An 18,188-nucleotide genomic window follows, 5' to 3' on the forward strand; every position below is an offset into this window, starting at 1 on the left:
GTTACTAGCGGTGATGAAGAGGAGTCATCTATCTTCATCTCTGCGACCACCAGACGACCACCATAAAGAGGCACTGAGCAAGCGCAGTTGAGAGGAGACTATGGAAATGACCTCTTGGAACTCATTTTAATATGAAGCGGGGACAGGCTATGCATATGTATAGGCATATTGCAAAACCTGATGTATATGTAACACTTGATTGTATAAATTCAAGGCAAACTGCCCTTAAGGTGCGCACGACTTTGGTGGGACTACCCCCCGTGCTGCCCAGCGCTGAATGAACATACCTACTTTACAATCTCACTGATTGCGGAGTCTGTTTCCGCACGTCAGTTTGGCGAGCCAGGCAGGAGACTCTCTGCTCGGCTGTGGACCGACTGCGGAGCGGACGCCCCTAGGCGTGCCCCGAGCACTTTCCTCGGAGGAGCCTCCGCTGCCAGCCGCTCACCGCGGGAGCAGACAACAACCTCCTGAAGCCACGGACCAAATGGTATGTTTCACAAAGGGAGCCTGTAAAAGTACGGGCCGGGGCAGCTGGTAAATCGCGCAGAGACGTCTGGCGTGCAGCATAGTCCCTGTATGGGAGGAGGGTACCCTGTATGGTAACAAGGGGGGATTTGCTGACCGATAGAGCGGCCGCCAGCGATCTTGGGGGTAGATCGAGCAAATCCGGGGTGACCGCTGCATCCCAGTATCGGGAGCCAGGACGTACCTGTCGATGACTGGTATATAAGAGGCAGGAGAAGGGTAAGTGGACCCCCTCGCAATTGTGCTTGGTACATTTTTGCAGCTGCTGAAAGGTTGTCAACTGGAACGATGATTGTATGATGATGAGAATGTTTGCAAATTTTATGTTAAAGATTTTGTGTGAGTATGTGGAAATGTTATGTTGAGATTTATATGTGTATATATGTTTGTTAGTGTGTAAATGTCTTTACGTTATTAATGGGGGAATAGGGCGAAGGGAATCACTCCTTCGGTGGTTTGGGCTTGAACCTTGGGAATATTTAAACAACGGAGGGCATTGGATAAGAAGGGAAAACGGGCAATTTTATTTAAAAGGAGCATATATGACTCCCGCAGGCTGGCAAGTAGCTTTGGATTGGGAACAACCTGCTTTAAACATATCTCAAAATCCCAGGGTTGGTGGACAAATAGGGGTGATTCCCTGCTTTGTATGTGGGCTCGCAACTGGACTATATAATAATTGGCATCCGGCTTGGGTTTTGTTGAAGTGTAAATCTTGTGGGAGAAGGTGGTACTGTACATCTAGCAGACGGAAACCAGACTGCCTTAAGTGTTTTCCTCAAATTCCATTATGATTGGGAAAGAGCTCACCAAGAATCCGAAATAGTGAAATTGGTGTGTGTAAGGGAAAATTTAATTCCAGAAATTTGGGACGTGTGGGAGGAAAATTGGGAGAAGACTATAAAGAAGTGTAAGAAACGATTTGCATGGAAGCTTATTAAAAGGAGAAGCTTATTAAAAGGAGAAGCTTAAGAATCATTAGGAGAAGTTATGAAATGGGAAACAATCAAGGAGGAGTATTGAGGAAGAGTCCTCTGGGTTGTGTAATTGCCCACTAGAAAGATATTGTTGGGACCGGAGGTACGGAAAGTAAAAAGAACCTTATTAAATACTGCAATCAATGGTGGCCGTTGTATAAGTTAGAAGGTGATGCTAAGTGGCCACTTAATGGGTCAATAGATTATAATACTCTATTACAACTAATGCTGTTTTTAAGGAGAGAAGGAAAATGGGATGAGGTTTTGTATGCAGACATGTTTTTCACCCTCCGAAATAATCCGGAGTGGCAAAGGGACTGTGGAATGGTACCCCCACAGGACCCCATGGTGCTTGCACTTGAGCGAGAGAACAACAAGGAGCTTAGAGGTAAACTGAGGCGGTGTTGTTCAGCATGTAGTATTGGACAAAGATGTACAAAGACAAATAAAATCCATCAGGCACCAGAACAAGATCTAACTGATTTGTTTAAGCCTCCCCCTTGACCACAGGAACAGGATGCAGACTCGGATAGAACTCCGATCCTCCTGAGCAGCCCTGTATCTTCCCGTACTAGGAAGAAAACTACCTCAACAGCTTTACAAGCACCTCTCCGAGAGGCGGTGGGGCCGGATGGTGGGATGATGTTAATCAAAGTACCCTTTTCTACTGCTGACCTAGGGGAATGGAAAAAGGTTGCAAAAGATTATAGGAGTGACCCGGTAAGTGTAACTAAACATTTCCAATTTATTGTAAAACAGCATAACCCTGACTGGAAGGATATACAGCTATTATTGGAATATATGACTGAGACAGAGAAACAGCTGATTTTAAAAACAGCAGGGAACCTTGCTGAAGATCATTATAAGATTACAGGAGGGGACATTAAGGAATATTTCCCTCTCCAAGACCCAAAGTGGGATGTTAATAGATCTGCACATATGGAAAGATTGCAGGGCTATCAGGAGTGGATTACAAAAGGAATGGAGAGGGCAATCCCCAAAACTATAAATTGGTCAGCTTTATATGCAGTCAAACAGAGTCCTTCTGAGTCTCCATCTGAATTCCTGGATCGACTGAGGGATGTAATGCGCCGCAGCACACCGCTGGATCCTGGGTCAGAGGTAGGAGTACAACAATTGGTCTCCCTGTTTTTGGGTCAATCTACAGGGGATATAAGGCACAAACTTCAGAAATTAGGCCCTACAGAGGGTAGGAATGTAGAAATATTGTTGGATGAAGCATGGAGAGTATTTAGTAACAGAGAAGAAGGATATAGGCAAGGGCAAAGGAAATTAATGGCTCTTATCCAGGAAAAAAGAGGAAGAGGGCCTAGACGAGACTTGCCCTGACTGGGCAAGGATCAATGTGCTTTGTGTAAGAAATTTGGTCATTGGAAAAAGGAATGTCCAAGAAACAAGAAGGAGGATCAGAGGGCTCAAACAGGAAGAACGGTAGCCCATGTGAAGGAAGATTGACGGGAACCTGGGGAATCTACCCTAGCGGATCCACTGGTTATAATTAAGCTAGGGAAAACACAACAAGAGGTAGAATTTTTGGTAGATACAGGGGCAACATACTCGGTTCTGAATCAAGCTTTGATGCCCCTGGGAGATGATTATGTCATGGTGAAAGGAGCGACTGGCCAAAGTGAAAAGGCATATTTTTGTAAACCTTTAGAATATAAATTAGGAAAACAGTGGGGTATTCACAAATTTCTATATATGCCCAACTCCCCAAAGGCACTTTTGGGAAGGGACTTGTTGGAACAATTGGGAGCAAAAATTGTATTTGAAAAGGGAGAAATTACTCTGGAGGTAAAAGATCAGCAATATATTCAAATATTGAGCCTAACCTTAACCAGTCTCCCCCTAGAAGGAAGCATTAACAAGGACATCTTAAACCAAATGTACCCAGGGGTATGGCCTACCGATGTACCTGGAAGAGCGAAAAGTGCTCCACCTGTTGAAGTTAGGATCAAGGAAGGCCGAAAGCCGGTAAGAATTAAACAATATCCCCTAAAGAAGGAAGACAGAGAAGGAATCCGGCCAGTGATAGAAAAATTTTTGCAATTGGGATTATTAAAAGAGTGTGAGTCTGAATTCAATACCCCTATATTACCTGTTCGGAAGCCCGATGGGTCATATCGGGTGGTCCAAGACTTACGGGCGGTGAATAAGATAACTGAAGATCTTTACCCGGTAGTGGCGAACCCATATACCCTGTTGACTGTATTAACACCTGAATTGACTTAGTTTACTGTTTTAGATTTGAAGGATGCTTTCTTTTGCCTCTCTCTCCATGAGGCCAGCCAAAAATTATTTGCATTCGAATGGGAAAACCCCAAGAGTGGTCGAAAGACCCAGCTCACTTGGACGGTGTTGCCACAAGGATTTAAGAATAGTCCTACCATTTTCGGCAATCACCTCGCAAAAGACTTAGAATCCTGGGAAGCCCCGTCTGAGGAGGGAAAGCTGTTGCAGTATGTGGATGATATCCTGATCGCCACCAACACAGAGAAAGATTGTATGACATGGACGGTGAGTCTGTTGAATTTCCTGGGACTCCAGAGGTACTGGGTATCCAAGAAGAAAGCCCAAGTAATGCAGCGTAAAGTGAATTATTTGGGCTATGAAATTAGTGCGGGACAAAGAACTTTGGGACAGGCCCGTAAAGAGGCAATATGTCAAACCTGGAGACCTCAAACAGTAAAAGAGTTACGGACTTTTCTGGGAATGACAGGGTGGTGCTGATTGTGGATCTATAATTATGGATTGCTTGTTAAACCACTGTATGCGCTGACAGCCACTGAGCAGAAACACCTTGAGTGGAACAAGGAGACCGAACGAGCCTTTGAGCTATTGAAAAAGGCTTTGATGTCGGCCCCGGCCTTAGGACTCCCAGATGTGAGTAAGCCATTCCTTCTTTACTCCCATGAGAAGCAGGGCATTGCCCTGGGAATATTAGCACAAAACATGGGTCCATATCGACGGGCAGTTGCCTACCTCTCTAAGCAGTTAGACACGACTGCAAAAGGTTGGCCTGGATGCCTGCGGGCGGTTGCGGCTGTGATACTGAACATACAGGAAGCCCGAAAGTTTACTCTGGGCCAGAAAATGACTGTTTTGGTGTCTCACACAGTATCAGCAGTACTGGAAACAAAGGGTGGACATTGGCTCTCTCCACAAAGATTCCGGAGATATCAAGCTATATTGGTAGAGCAGGATGATGTGGAGATTGTAGTCACTAACGTTGTCAATCCAGCTTCTTTTCTCAGCGGGAACACAGGAGAACCGGTACATCATGACTGTTTGGAAACCATTGAAGCAATGTACGCCAGTCGCCCAGACCTGAAAGACAGCCCCATGGAAAACGGGGAAACTTGGTTCACAGACGGAAGCAGTTACGTCCTAAATGGTAATCGACATGCGGGATACGCCATCACCACCAGCCAAGAGGTAATAGAATCAGGGGCTTTGCCCATGAACACCTCCGCACAGAAGGCAGAAATAATTTCTCTAACCCGCGCCCTGGAATTGGCCCAGGGCAAAGTTGTGAACATTTATACAGACTCAAAATATGCCTTTGGAGTTGTACACGCACATGGAGCAATTTGGAAGGAGAGAGGACTATTGAATTCCCAAGGGAAAAATATCAAACACGCAGAAGAAATTCTGAAGTTACTGGAAGCTGTCCAGCTCCCTGAGAAAGTAGCAATTATGCATATTAAGGCGCACCAGAAAGTGAGCTCAGATTTGGAAAAAGGGAATGAACTGGCAGACAGAGAGGCAAAACAAGTGGCCAAAACAAAGGTAAAAATAGAAGGGGCCTTAATTCCTGATAGGCAAATCTCCCTAGAAGGTAAGCCGGAATATACCAGGGAAGATCAGAAGCTTATGACAGATTTAGGAGGGTCATATAATGAAGAAGGATGGGCTCATACCCCACAGGGAAAGCTAATCGTTCCCTCTTGTTTACTGTGGCATCTGGTTCGGGAGGAACATAGGAAAAGGCATTGGGGAACAGAGGCTCTGTATAAACATTTAATAAGAGAAATTGTGGCTAGAAATTTATATACCACGGTAAGACAGGTGACTCAACAATGCGATCTTTGCCTCCAGACTAATCCTAAGAATACTCCCAAACCAGAAATGGGCCAGATTGGAAAAGGCAATGGGCCTGGACAACAATGGCAAATTGATTTCACAGAACTTCCAAGAAAAGGGGGGTATCGATATTTACTAGTATTAACTGATACCTTTTCAGGTTGGCCAGAAGCATTCCCAACAAGAACGGCTAAAGCTCGGGAGGTAACTAAAATACTGGTACAAGAGATAATACCATGTTTTGGGGTTCCAGCAACCATATCGTCTGACAGAGGACCACATTTTGTCTCAAAAATAGTACAACAAATTAGCCGCCATTTGGTTATAGATTGGCAGCTTCATACTCCATATCACCCCCAGTCGAGTGGTCAAGTGGAAAAAATGAACCACTTAATCAAACAGCAAATTGTGAAATTAGGACAAGAAGCAAATCTGACATGGCCTCAGTCTCTCCCTTTAGCCCTTCTGCGTATACGAACAAGACCAAGGGCGAAGGAAGGACTGAGCCCCTTTGAAATTCTTTATGGACAACCCTATGGGATACAGAGAGGGGTGTCTGTACAAGCGGGGAATGAAATTATGACTTCTTACATGGTAGCATTAGGTAAGCAGCTCAATAAAATCAGGAAGCATGTGGCTGGGACTCAAGGGAGAGGTTTGGATGGGCCTGTACATAATATACAACCAGGAGATTATGTGTATATGAAGTCTCTTACAGAAAAAACTCTGGACCCGCAGTGGGAAGGACCATTTCAAGTATTACTTACCTCCTTGTCCTAGTTTCAGCTGGGATAGAGTTAACTGTCTTCCTAGTAGCTGGTACGGTGCTATGTTTTGAGTTCAGTATGTGAAGAATGTTGATAACACTGATGTTTTCAGTTGCTGCTAGTAGTGTTTAGACTAATGTCAAGGATTTTTCAGCTTCTCATGCCCAGCCAGCAAGAAAGCTGGAGGGGCACAAGAAGTTGGCACAGGACACAGCCAGGGCACCTGACCCAAAGTGGCCAACGGGGTATTCCATACCATGTGACGTCCCATCTAGTATAGGAACTGGGAAGTGGGGGTGGGGAATCGCCGCTCGGGGACTAGCTGGGTGCCGGTCGGCGGGTGGTGAGCAATTGCACTGCGCATCATTTGTACATTCCAATCCTTTCATTATTGCTGTTGTCTTTTTATTAGTGTTATCATTATCATTATTCGTTTCTTCTTTTCTGTTCTATTAAACTGTTCTTATCTCAACCCGTGGGTTTTGCTTCTTTTTCTGGATTTTCTCCCCCATCCCACTGGGTGGGGGGGGAGTGAGTGAGCGGCTGCGTGGTGCTTAGCTGCTGGCTGGGGTTAAACCACGACACTCCTTCACTGCCATCAGGATCAAGGAACAGAGCGCCTGGATCCATCACACTAGGGTGAAAAAAGCACCCAAAGGACAATGGACTTCACAAGAAAAGGGACCTTTGAAGCTCAAGTTTGTGAGACATTGATTGTCATGCTCCTGAGTTGGACCTTGCCCAAGGGGCAGGCTTGGGATCAAAATACTTACTTAAATATAACAGAGAGTATCTTGAAAGCACTAAATTTATCAGACTGTTGGGTATGCAATTCCCTTCCTCGGAGAGACATGGAACTCCCCTTTTTAGGAGTCCCAACCACAAATTGGACATCTCGTACTTATGATGGGGCAGGCATAGATGGATCATGCCCTTATGGAAGGGGAAGTACCCAGTGGGGACCCAGCTTTGATCTAGAGGTATCTAACCCTGAGAAGATTTCAATTAAAGGCTGTTGTCTAGGTATTACTGATAAGGTTTGGGGAGATATGGACAATTGTAGCCTTGCAGAAAATCGGGGAACTTTTGATGAAGGAAAATTGAAACATCTTGGGCTGAATTTAACTACCTGCTTCTATTATATCTGGAAACCAAAGAAGTACCAAGGGAAAGGAGACAGAGAGGGACCACATCCCAGTCCAAGATGCAACATCGGGCCCGGATACTGGTGGCTCTGTGGGGATGGTAGGGCCAGAAAGAGTTTACCCCAGAACTGGAAGGGACACTGTGTTCGAGGGTACCTCACACCTCAGACCAGTATATTCGAGGGAGTTTCCCCTCCCCAAGGATTTTTGAGAACACCTTGGTTCCGTGTAAAACAGACTGAAAACCCATTAATTATTTGAGGTACTGGGTATCATAGTTTTGTCCGATGGTTAATCCCCTCTTTAGGGGTAAGCGATTTGGAGAAAGCCATCGTGAATATATCTGCCACATTGGAGACTGTAGAAAATGCTACAACTGATGCAATTCGAGGGCTGCAATTGGAAGTACAATCCCTAAGTAAAGTAGTACTCCAAAATAGAATGGGATTGGACATGCTTTTAGCAAAAGAAGGGGGCTTATGTGTAGTTATAAACCAAACTTGCTGTACCTATATCAATCAAAACAAACGAAACAGATCTTGAAGAAATAGGGGAAAAGACTAGAATACTACATGAAGCTTCCCAAGATGACACTTCTTGGGACTTGACAGACATATTAGAAAAATCAACTTCTTGGTTGCCAAATTTAACATGGTTAAAACAACTGTTTGTGACAACAATAGTAATTATCTTTTTGCTTATAATCCTTTGTGTAACAATTCGATGCAGCTTATGGTGTTTCCGAAACACAGGAGATTCTTACAGTGAATGGAAAAAGAACCAGTTGCGACGAAAACTCGAGTCCAACAAATACTTTGAGAGGATGCTAGATAGGGAAACAATGTATTAGAAGTACTAGGATTAGATATAGTAAAAGAATTTAGTATTTTCTAGAAAAGGGGGGACTGAGAGAAGGGGAGTCAAAAGAATCTTAGTAGATATAGTAGATATAGGGGATGAAATATGATGTTTGACACTTACATTGTTGAAATTAGCTGAGGTAGAGACAGTTCCTGATAAGAAGCAGGAGCTGGCCCCAAGAACCAGCCAAGACTGGCCTTATGGCTTGGCTGAATACCAAGAAACCACTGAGCCTGCGCAAGAAAAGAGGTTACTAGCGGTGATGAAGAGGAGTCATCTATCTTCATCTCCGTGACCACCAGCTGCTCACTCGCTCCTTCCCCACCCCTGGCCCCGGTAGGATGAGGAGAAAATATAAAAAGCTCGTGGGTCGAGACAGGGACAGGGAGGGATCACTCGCCACTTATGGTCACGGGCAAAAGACAGGCTGAACTTAGGGAAGAAACAAAATCAATTTAATTTACTACAAATCAAATCAAAACAAGGATATTAGGAAGTAAAACCAAACCTTAGAACACCTTCCCCCCACCCCTCCTTCTTGGCTCAACTCCACTCCTGGTTTTCTCTACCTCCTCCACACAGTGGTGCAGGGGGACAGGGAATGGGGATTGCAGTCAGTTCACTACACATTGTCTCTGTAGCTCCTTCCTCCTCAGGGGTAGGACTCCTCACTCGTCCCCTGCTCCACCGTGGGGTCCCTCCCACGGGAGACAGTCCTTCACGAAATTCTCCAATGTGAGTCCTGTCTGTGGGCTGCAGTTCTTCCTGAACTTCCCTGGTGTGGGTCCTTTCCACGGGCCGATCTTCAGTCACAGACTGCTCCAGTGCAGGCTTTCCCATGGAGTCACGGCCATCTTCGGGGGCATCCAACTGCTCCATGGGTGTGGGGTCCTCCGCGGGCTGCAAGTGGGCATCTGCTCCACTGTTCACCTCCACGGGCTGCAGGGACATAAGCTCTGGTGCACCTCCTCCCCCTCCTTCTTCACTGACCTGGGTATCTGCACAGGTGTTTCTCTCACGCTGCAATCTCCTCCCCCACTGTACATTCCCCTTCTTAAATATGTTATCCCAGAGACGCTACCACCCTCACTGATTGGATCAGCCTTGGTCAGAGGCGGGTCAGACTTTGGAGCCAGGGAAGCTTATAGCAGCTTCTCACAGAAGCCACCCCTGCAGTCCCTACTCTACTACCAAAAACCCTACCACACAAACCCAAAACAATGGGTTAAATGATTTCTTGTGTGTCCCAGCCTTAACAAGTCTGAAGGGGCTATATCATGAACCAGTGCATCATTAGGTATGACTTCTGCAGTGGAAGGGAGTTGGGACAGGGACACACACACGCACACACAGAGTTTACTGCATTATGCTCTTAAATAACCTTTCCTTGTTTTCCTCTGTTTTATACCGAGATTGTAAACACTTTGGAGAGAATGTTCCTTTTTTGGTGTTAGTATAGCACCTGTAGGTGGACTATAAATGCTCAAGATTTAAAAATAATAATAATTTTGTCTGAGAGGCAGCAAGATTAGATCTCCCTGTTAGATCTACTGTGACCTTTTGCTACTCATTTAATCTTTTTATTTTAGAGAGAGGTGTCGTGGTTCAACCCCAGCCATCAACTAAGCACCATGCAACTGCTCACTTGCTTCCCCCCCACCCAGTGGGATGGGGGAGAGAATCAGGAAAAGAAGTAAAAACTCATGGGTTGAGATAAGAACGGTTTAATAGAACAGAAAAGAAGAAACTAATAATGATAATGATCACACTAATAAAATGACAATAGTAATAATAAAAGGATTGGAATATATAAGTGATGCACAATGCAATTGCTCACCACCTGCCAACCGACGCCCAGTTAATCCCCGAGTGGCAATCCCCCCCCCCCCACTCCCCCCAGTTTATATACTAGATGTGACATCATGTGGTACGGAATACCCCTTTGGCCAGTTTGGGTCAGCTGCCCTGGCTGTGTCCTGTGCCAACTTCTTGTGTCCCTCCAGCCTTCTTGCTGGCTGGGCATGAGAAGCTGAAAAATCCCTGACCTTAGACTAAACATTACTTAGTAACAACTGAAAACATCAGTGTTATGAACATTCTTCTCATACCTAACTCAAAAACATAGCACTATACCAGCTACTAGGAAGACAATTAACTCTATCCCAGCTGAAACCAGGACAAGAGGCAATGAATTCCGGTTTTATAAAATACCACTGAACTCTACAGAGAGAGATCTAATACTTCTCAAGAGTACAAGATAACTATACTTTTTCTTTGGACACTAAATAGTTCCTCTGTCAGATAACTATGTAAGGTGGTTTTTTTTTAAGGTCTGAAGTATTAATATATTACTCCCTTCTTTTTACTGATCTGTTTGGCAGCTGTACGTAGATACTGTTAGACAGATGTTGGTATTAACTGAAGAAATACTACATAATGTGGAACTTAATTATAGGCTCAATCTTTTTTAGAACAAACAGGCTCCAGTCTAGTGTAGCTGGCATTTTATCTTCAGTCTTGTCAGTCACAAAACTGTTCCTATAGGAACAGAAATGAAATATCTTACTGCTAGGACAGACCAAAAAAATCCCTTATGTTTCTCTCAGACTCTTAAATTCATCAGAAATCAAAACACATCCTCAAGCAAGGAAGTCGGAAGGAGGAGAAATTATTATACATTTTAATGTATATTTTGGAAAACAGCCTTCCTCAAATTGAAAATTGACACTGGCAATGTTGAAAACTGCATTTATCCATGGCATTCAAATGAAAGCTGTTCTAGTTTCTAGTGTGAAGACAAGCAATGACATTGTCCCACAAGTGGGGTTCAATACGCAGTGTGTAATAAGCCAATCTTACATGCAGAGCTGAGATATTTATTTATTTCATGTTTGCACAAAGATGGGTGCTAGGTGATAATTCCACAAAGCTAGCACACCACACCAAAGAACTACAACATATTTATTCTGTTACATGATTAGTAAAAACCCGCCTAAATTTACATTCACTGGTTAGTAGTCACCATCTCATCTATTACTGGTTAGTTATATTTAAATTAGCCTCACTTGCTATGTAAATAAGCAAGCATGCTCCTTGCAGGTGTGTGGGGAGGCAATTCTTTCCAGTCTTAAATTGAGTCCGTGGTCATGATCACCCCCTGCTGCCTTTACCTTTCCCCTAGTGTCGTGGTTTAACCCCAGCCAGCAACTAAGCACCACGCAGCCGCTCATTCACTTCCCCCCCACCCAGTGGGATGGGGGAGACAATCGGGAAAAAAAAAAGTAAAACTCATGGGTTAAGATAAGAACAGTTTAATAGAACAGAAGGGAAGAAACTAATAATGATAATAACAACAATAATAATATGACAATAATAATAACAAAAGGATTGGAATATACAAGTGATGCACAATGCAATTGCTCACCACCTGCCGATCGATGCCCAGTTAGTCCCCGAGCGGCGATCCCTCCCAGCCCCGCTCCCCCCAGTTTATATACTAGACGTGACGTCACATGGTATGGAATACCCTGTTGGCCAGTTTGGGTCAGCTGCCCTGGCTGTGTCCCCTCCCAACTTCTTGTGCCCCTCCAGCCTTCTTGCTGGCTGGGCATCAGAAGCTGAAAAATCCTTGACTTTAGACTAAACATTACTTAGCAACAACTGAAAACATCAGTGTTATCAACATTCTTCACATACTGAACTCAAAACATAGCACTGTACCAGCTACTAGGAAGACAATTAACTCTATCCCAGCTGAAACCAGGACAGTATCCACCCCTTATGCTATACCATTGATGTCATGCTCAGTTCCCATACTTTCAGTTACATCCCAGTCAGTCATCATCACCTTTTCCATCCTATTGAGATATATAGACAATGATATATATATATCTCCACACATATATACACACACAGAGATATCATTCCTTTAGTTTATGGGCCATGTTAGTAAAATGTTCGTTGAGTTAATTTACTCCCCAGCTTTGGGCTCCATCTGTCATACCAGTCTTTCTGGGCAGGAGGGATGGTGCAAAGTCCTCTCAGTCGGCAGAGCAGGATCAGGCTTCAGTGCAGTATGGCGAGCGGGTGACATTGGGTGCAGCAGGAGGATGGTGTGCAATGTTGGACTGTTGCATGCTGGAGTCAGTTCTGGTTCCATCACTACTGCGCTTCGCTCAATTTTATCACAGTTCTTTCTTGCTTGATCTAAGTGATTCTTACTGTAATACTATGGATATAGCATATAACAATTATAGTAATGATAACATACAGTAGCAGGGTTATATAGCAACTAACATCATACAGTTTAATTCTGGCTATTCTCACCTAAAATCAAATCCCCTTGAGGCACACATTGGACTTCCCCATTTTTTCGCATCACCCACCAAGTGCACCCAGGCCCTTGAGCAAAAGCAATCCCACGAATGGGTTTGCCTTTGCCTGAGGCAGGAGTAACCCAGACTGTCTTCCCTAACATATTTTTTATGTGCACTACAGGGACTTTATCCCCTTCTACAGTACGTAAAAGTTCTGACTGGGCAGGGCCACCCCGATTGGCAGATCCTCTGGTGTTGACTAACCAGGTGGCTTTTGCTAAATGTGTATCCCAATGTTTGAAAGTTCCACCCCCCATTGCTCTCAATGTAGTTTTCAGCAGTCCATTGTATCGTTCGATTTTCCCAGAGGCTGGTGCGTGATAAGGGATATGATACACCCACTCAATGCCATGCTCTTTGGCCCAGGTGTCTATGAGATTGTTTTGGAAATGAGTCCCGTTATCTGACTCAATTCTTTCTGGGGTGCCGTGTCACCACAAGGCCTGTTTTTCAAGGCCCAGGATAGTGTTCCGGGCCGTGGCATGGGGTACAGAATATGTTTCCAGCCATCCGGTGGTTGCTTCCACCATTGTAAGCACATAGCGCTTGCTTTGGCGAGTTTGTGGGAGTGTGATATAGTCAATCTGCCAGGCTTCCCCATATTTATATTTCAGCCATCGTCCTCCATACCACAGGGATTTTAGCCGCTTGGCTTGCTTAATTGCAGCACAGGTTTCACATTCATGGATAACCTGTGCGATAGTGTCCATGGTCAAGTCCACCCCTTGATCACGAGCCCATTGTGGGAGCAGCTCAGAACACCTGGCATTTTTTTTCAAGAGTGAACCGTTAGAATTTGTTGTGCTGCATGTTTGCCAAGCCTTTGAAAAACTAGTTTTACAAGGTCAGGTTGGAGGACGGCCTTGTGTATGCCTGGGAAGATGCGGCTGAAGACAGTCATGAATATGTGTATGGAATGTTTTTATCTTTAACTGTTCTGAGGACTGGCAAACATCCCAGCTGAGTCAGATATGCGCTCCTGTTTTAGTAATATTACCTGTATGCCCTTAGTTCTTTCCAGATCCTTGTTGAAACATATATAAGTTTGATCTTTTAGTGCAATAAACGGAATCTTGTACAGATAGCTTGAGCGCTTAATTCAGTGGCCGCACCCATCTATATGTTGCATCTCTTCCCTGATGGCCTGAAGTATCATGGGCCCACTGAGCCATAAATAGCTCACCCTTATGTTGCCAGTCCAGGTCCACCTGATACACTTCAATCTTGGCAGATTGATCCACCTGTTGGTTGTTTTGATGTTCTTCAGTGGCCCGACTCTTGGGTATGTGAGCATCTACATGACGTACTTTTACAACCAGATTCTCTAGCCGAACAGCAATATCTTGCCACAGTGCGGCAGCCCAAATGGGTTTACCTCTGCGCTGCCAGTTGCTCTGCTTCCATTGCTGTAGCCACCCCCACAGGGCATTTGCCACCATCCATGAATCAGTACAGAGATAGAGCACTGGCCACTTCTCTCTTTCAGCAATGTCTAACACTAGCTGGATGGCTTTCACCTCTGCAAACTGACTTGATTCACCTTCTCCTTCAGCAGTTTCTGCAACTTGTCGTGTAGGACTCCATACGGCAGCCTTCCACCTCCGATGTTTTCCCACAATGCGACAGGACCCATCAGTGAACAGGGCATATTGCCTCTCATTTTCTGGCAGTTTATTATACAGCGGGGCCTCTTCAGCACGTGTCACCTCCTCCCCTGGCAACATTCCAAAATCTTTGCCTTCTGGCCAGTCTGTGATCATTTCCACCATTCCTGGGCGACTGGGGTTTCCTATGCGAGCCCGTTGTGTGATCAGTGCAACCCACTTACTCCACGTGGCATCAGTCGCGTGATGTGTAGAGGAGACCCTCCCTTTGAACATCCAGCCCAGCACTGGCAGTCGGGGTGCTAAGAGGAGCTGTGTTTCAGCACCAACCACTTCTGAGGCAGCTCAAACTCCTTCATATGCTGCCAATATCTCTTTTTCAGTTGGAGTATAGCGAGCCTCGGATCCTCTGTATCCCCGACTCCAAAACCCCAGGGTCGGCCTCGGGTCTCCCCAGGTGCTTTCTGCCAGAGGCTTCAGGTAGGGCCATTTTCACCAGCTGCGGTGTAGAGCACATTTTCAACATCTTGTCCTGCCCGGACTGGCCCAAGAGCTACTGCATGAACAATCTCCCGCTTAATTTGTTCAAAGGCTTGTCATTGCTCAGGCCCCCATTTAAAATGGTTCTTCTTCCAGTCACTTGATAGAGAGGGCTTACAATCAGACTGTAATTTGGAATATGCATTCTCCAAAAGCCCACAACACCTAAGAAAGCCTGTGTTTCCTTTTTATTGGTCGGTGGGGACATAGCTGCTATTTTGTTGATGACATCCATTGGGATCTGACAACGTCCATCTTGCCATTTCATTCCTAAAAAGTGGATCTCCCGTGCAGGTCCCTTGACCTTACTTTCTTTTATGGCAAAACCAGTCTTCAAAAGGATTTGGATTATTTTCTTCCCCTTCTCAAAAACTTCTGCCATGTTGCCCCATACGATGATGTCATCAATGTATTGCATGTCTTCTGGAGCTTCACCCTTCTCCAGTGCAGTCTGGATTAGTCCATGGCAAATGGTGGTGCTGTGTTTCCACCCCTGGGGCAATCGATTCCAAGTGTACTGGACGCCCCTCCAAGTAAAAGCATATTGTGGACGACACTCTGCTGCCAGAGGGATTGAGAAAGATGCATTAGCAATGTCAATTGTAGCATACCACTTGGCTGCCTTTGACTCTAGTTCGTATTGAAGTTCTAGCATGTCTGGCACGGGAGCACACAGCGGTGACGTGACTTCATTCAGGCCATGATAGTCAACTGTTAGTCTCCATTCCCCATTAGACTTTCGCACTGGCCATATGGGACTATTAAAGGGTGAGCGAGTTTTGCTGATCACTCCTTGACTCTCCAATTGGCAAATCAGCTTATGGATGGGGATCAGGGACTCTCGGTTGGTGCGATATTGCCGCCGGTGCACCGTCATGGTAGCAATTGGCACCTGTTGTTCTTCAACCTTCAGCAACCCCACAACCGAAGGGTCTTGAGAGAGACCAGGCAGGGTAGACAGCTGTTCAGTGCCCTCTGTCTCCAAGGCAGCTATACCAAAAGCCCATCGATACCCCTTTGGGTCCTTAAAATACCCTCCTCTGAGGTAGTCTATGTCAAGGATACACAGAGCCTCTGGGCCAGTCACAATGGGGTGTTTCTGCCATTCATTCCCAGTTAGACTTACCTCAGCCTCCAATACAGTTAACTGTTGGGATCCCCCTGTCACACCAGAAATACAGATGGGTTCTGCCCCTTTATAACTTGATGGCATTAGAGTGCACTGTGCACCAGTGTCTACTAAAGCCTTGTACTCCTCTGGGTCTAACATGCCAGGCCATCAAATCCACACAATCCAATAGACCTGGTTAACCCTTTCCTCCACCTGGCTGGAGGCAGGGCCCCTCTAATTCTGGTCAGAGTATCCACTACTCACTTCTCGTAAAATTGACTTAGAAGTCCCTTCAAGAGGATCAGAAGTAAGATCAGCCCTTCTACTCTGTTTGGAAACTGGAGCGGCATTTTTCCTGGTAGAATCCCCTTTTGTGGTGGTTTTTCCTTGCAGCCCACGTACCCGTGCATTTAGGACCGAGGTAGGTTTTCCATCCCATTTCCTCATGTCCTCTCCATGATCACACAGGTAAAACCACAGGGCACCTCGTGGTGTGTACCTTCTATATTCTGTCTCTTAGGCAGAGGAACGCTCACTCCTAATAGCTGAGACATTGGTCCTTACAGGTGGGCAATAGGACATATCCTCTTTGAATTGCTGGAAAGCCTGGGACAGCTTCTCCACAGCCGAAATGCAGGCTTGTAGGGAGGAGGAGAGATTTTCTTCGTATTGACGGAGTTGGCGAGCCGCTTCATCCATCATTGGTGCCCCTTCGTCTTTCCAGGTCATTATTGCCAGTGAGTTGGCATAGGACGATGGTGCGCTCCATACAAACTTCTGCCACATGGGTCGTGTGCGTTGGACTTCGTCTGGATCTTTGGGTAATTGTGGGTTGTCTGGGTCATAATGAATCGTCTCTAGCATGGCTAATTCCCTCAGATATTGGATACCTCTTTCCATGGTGGTCCACTTGCTTGATTGACATATAACATCTTCCTTAAAGGGGTACCTTTCCTTCACTCTTGACAGGAGTCGCCTCCAGAGGCTGATGGCTTGTGTTCCTTTTCCAATTGCCTTGTCAATGCCACCTTCCCTGGCAAGCGATCCCAGCTGCTTGGCTTCCCTACCTTCTAATTCCAGGCTACTAGCTCCATTGTCCCAGCATCGGAGCAGCCAGGTAATAATGTGCTCACCTGGCTGACGGCTGAAATCTTTTCGCATATCCTGCAGCTTACTCAGGGATAGGGATCAGGTGATTACCTTTGGTTCTGCCTCTTCCTCCTGTTCCCGTGATGACCCTGGTTCATCTTCATCCTTCGCTAAGCGAACTGATTTTTTTGTATATTTCTTCTTCTCTATGGGGGCAACTGATACTGGCACAGGTTGGTTCTCTAGTTCAGCTGCAGTGCCTGTTGCTGGGGTTGGAGTGGCCGCAGTGTCTGTCACCTTGTTAGATCCAGAGACCTTCTCTTCCCCTTGAGGGTTCTGAATAGTGTTGAACAGGGCTTGATAGGCATAGACCAGGCCCCAGCACGTTGCAGTGATTTGTGTCTCTCTGGAGTTGCCAGGGTGACAGCATACTTTTTCCAAATATTTTACTAGTTTTTCAGGATTCTGCACTTTTTGAGGTGTGAAGTTCCAAAACATTGGAGGTGCCCACCGCCCTAGGTACTTGCCCATACTACCCCACACACCCTGCCACTCATAATTATCCAGCCTCGCGGCAGATCTCTGGGTGATCTTCTTAAATAGTTGTTTACGCCTAAACAAGACCTGAACCACATTCAGGAACATGCTAGTTCCTAGCAATAGGACCATGCTGGTTTCAACATCCCAAGGGTATTAAAATTTTTCAGAATTCTCAAACACCATTCTAAGTAGATGTGACAGAAAAAGACTTAACTGCAAGGTTCAAGCAAATGACTTGAACTTCACTCACAGATTTAACTGCAAGGTTCAAGCAAACGACTTGAACGTCACTCACAGATTTAACTGCAAGGTTCAAGCAAATGATTTATTTGAACTTCACTTGCAGACTTAACATGCCACTATTGCAGGTTTTACAGATACAATGGAGGAATGCACTATTGCAATTTTTTTAGGCAAGAGTAGTACACTATTACAACCACAAGTGATTCACAGACAACCACAAGCACACACGCATTTACAAACTTAAAGCATAAACAATATTCACTTACCCCTCCAGGTAAGGGGTCTCAATCCCAGGGAAGTTAC

The sequence above is a fragment of the Aquila chrysaetos genome (genome assembly GCF_900496995.4).
Source record: "Aquila chrysaetos chrysaetos chromosome W unlocalized genomic scaffold, bAquChr1.4 W_unloc_2, whole genome shotgun sequence".
NCBI lineage: Eukaryota > Metazoa > Chordata > Aves > Accipitriformes > Accipitridae > Aquila > Aquila chrysaetos.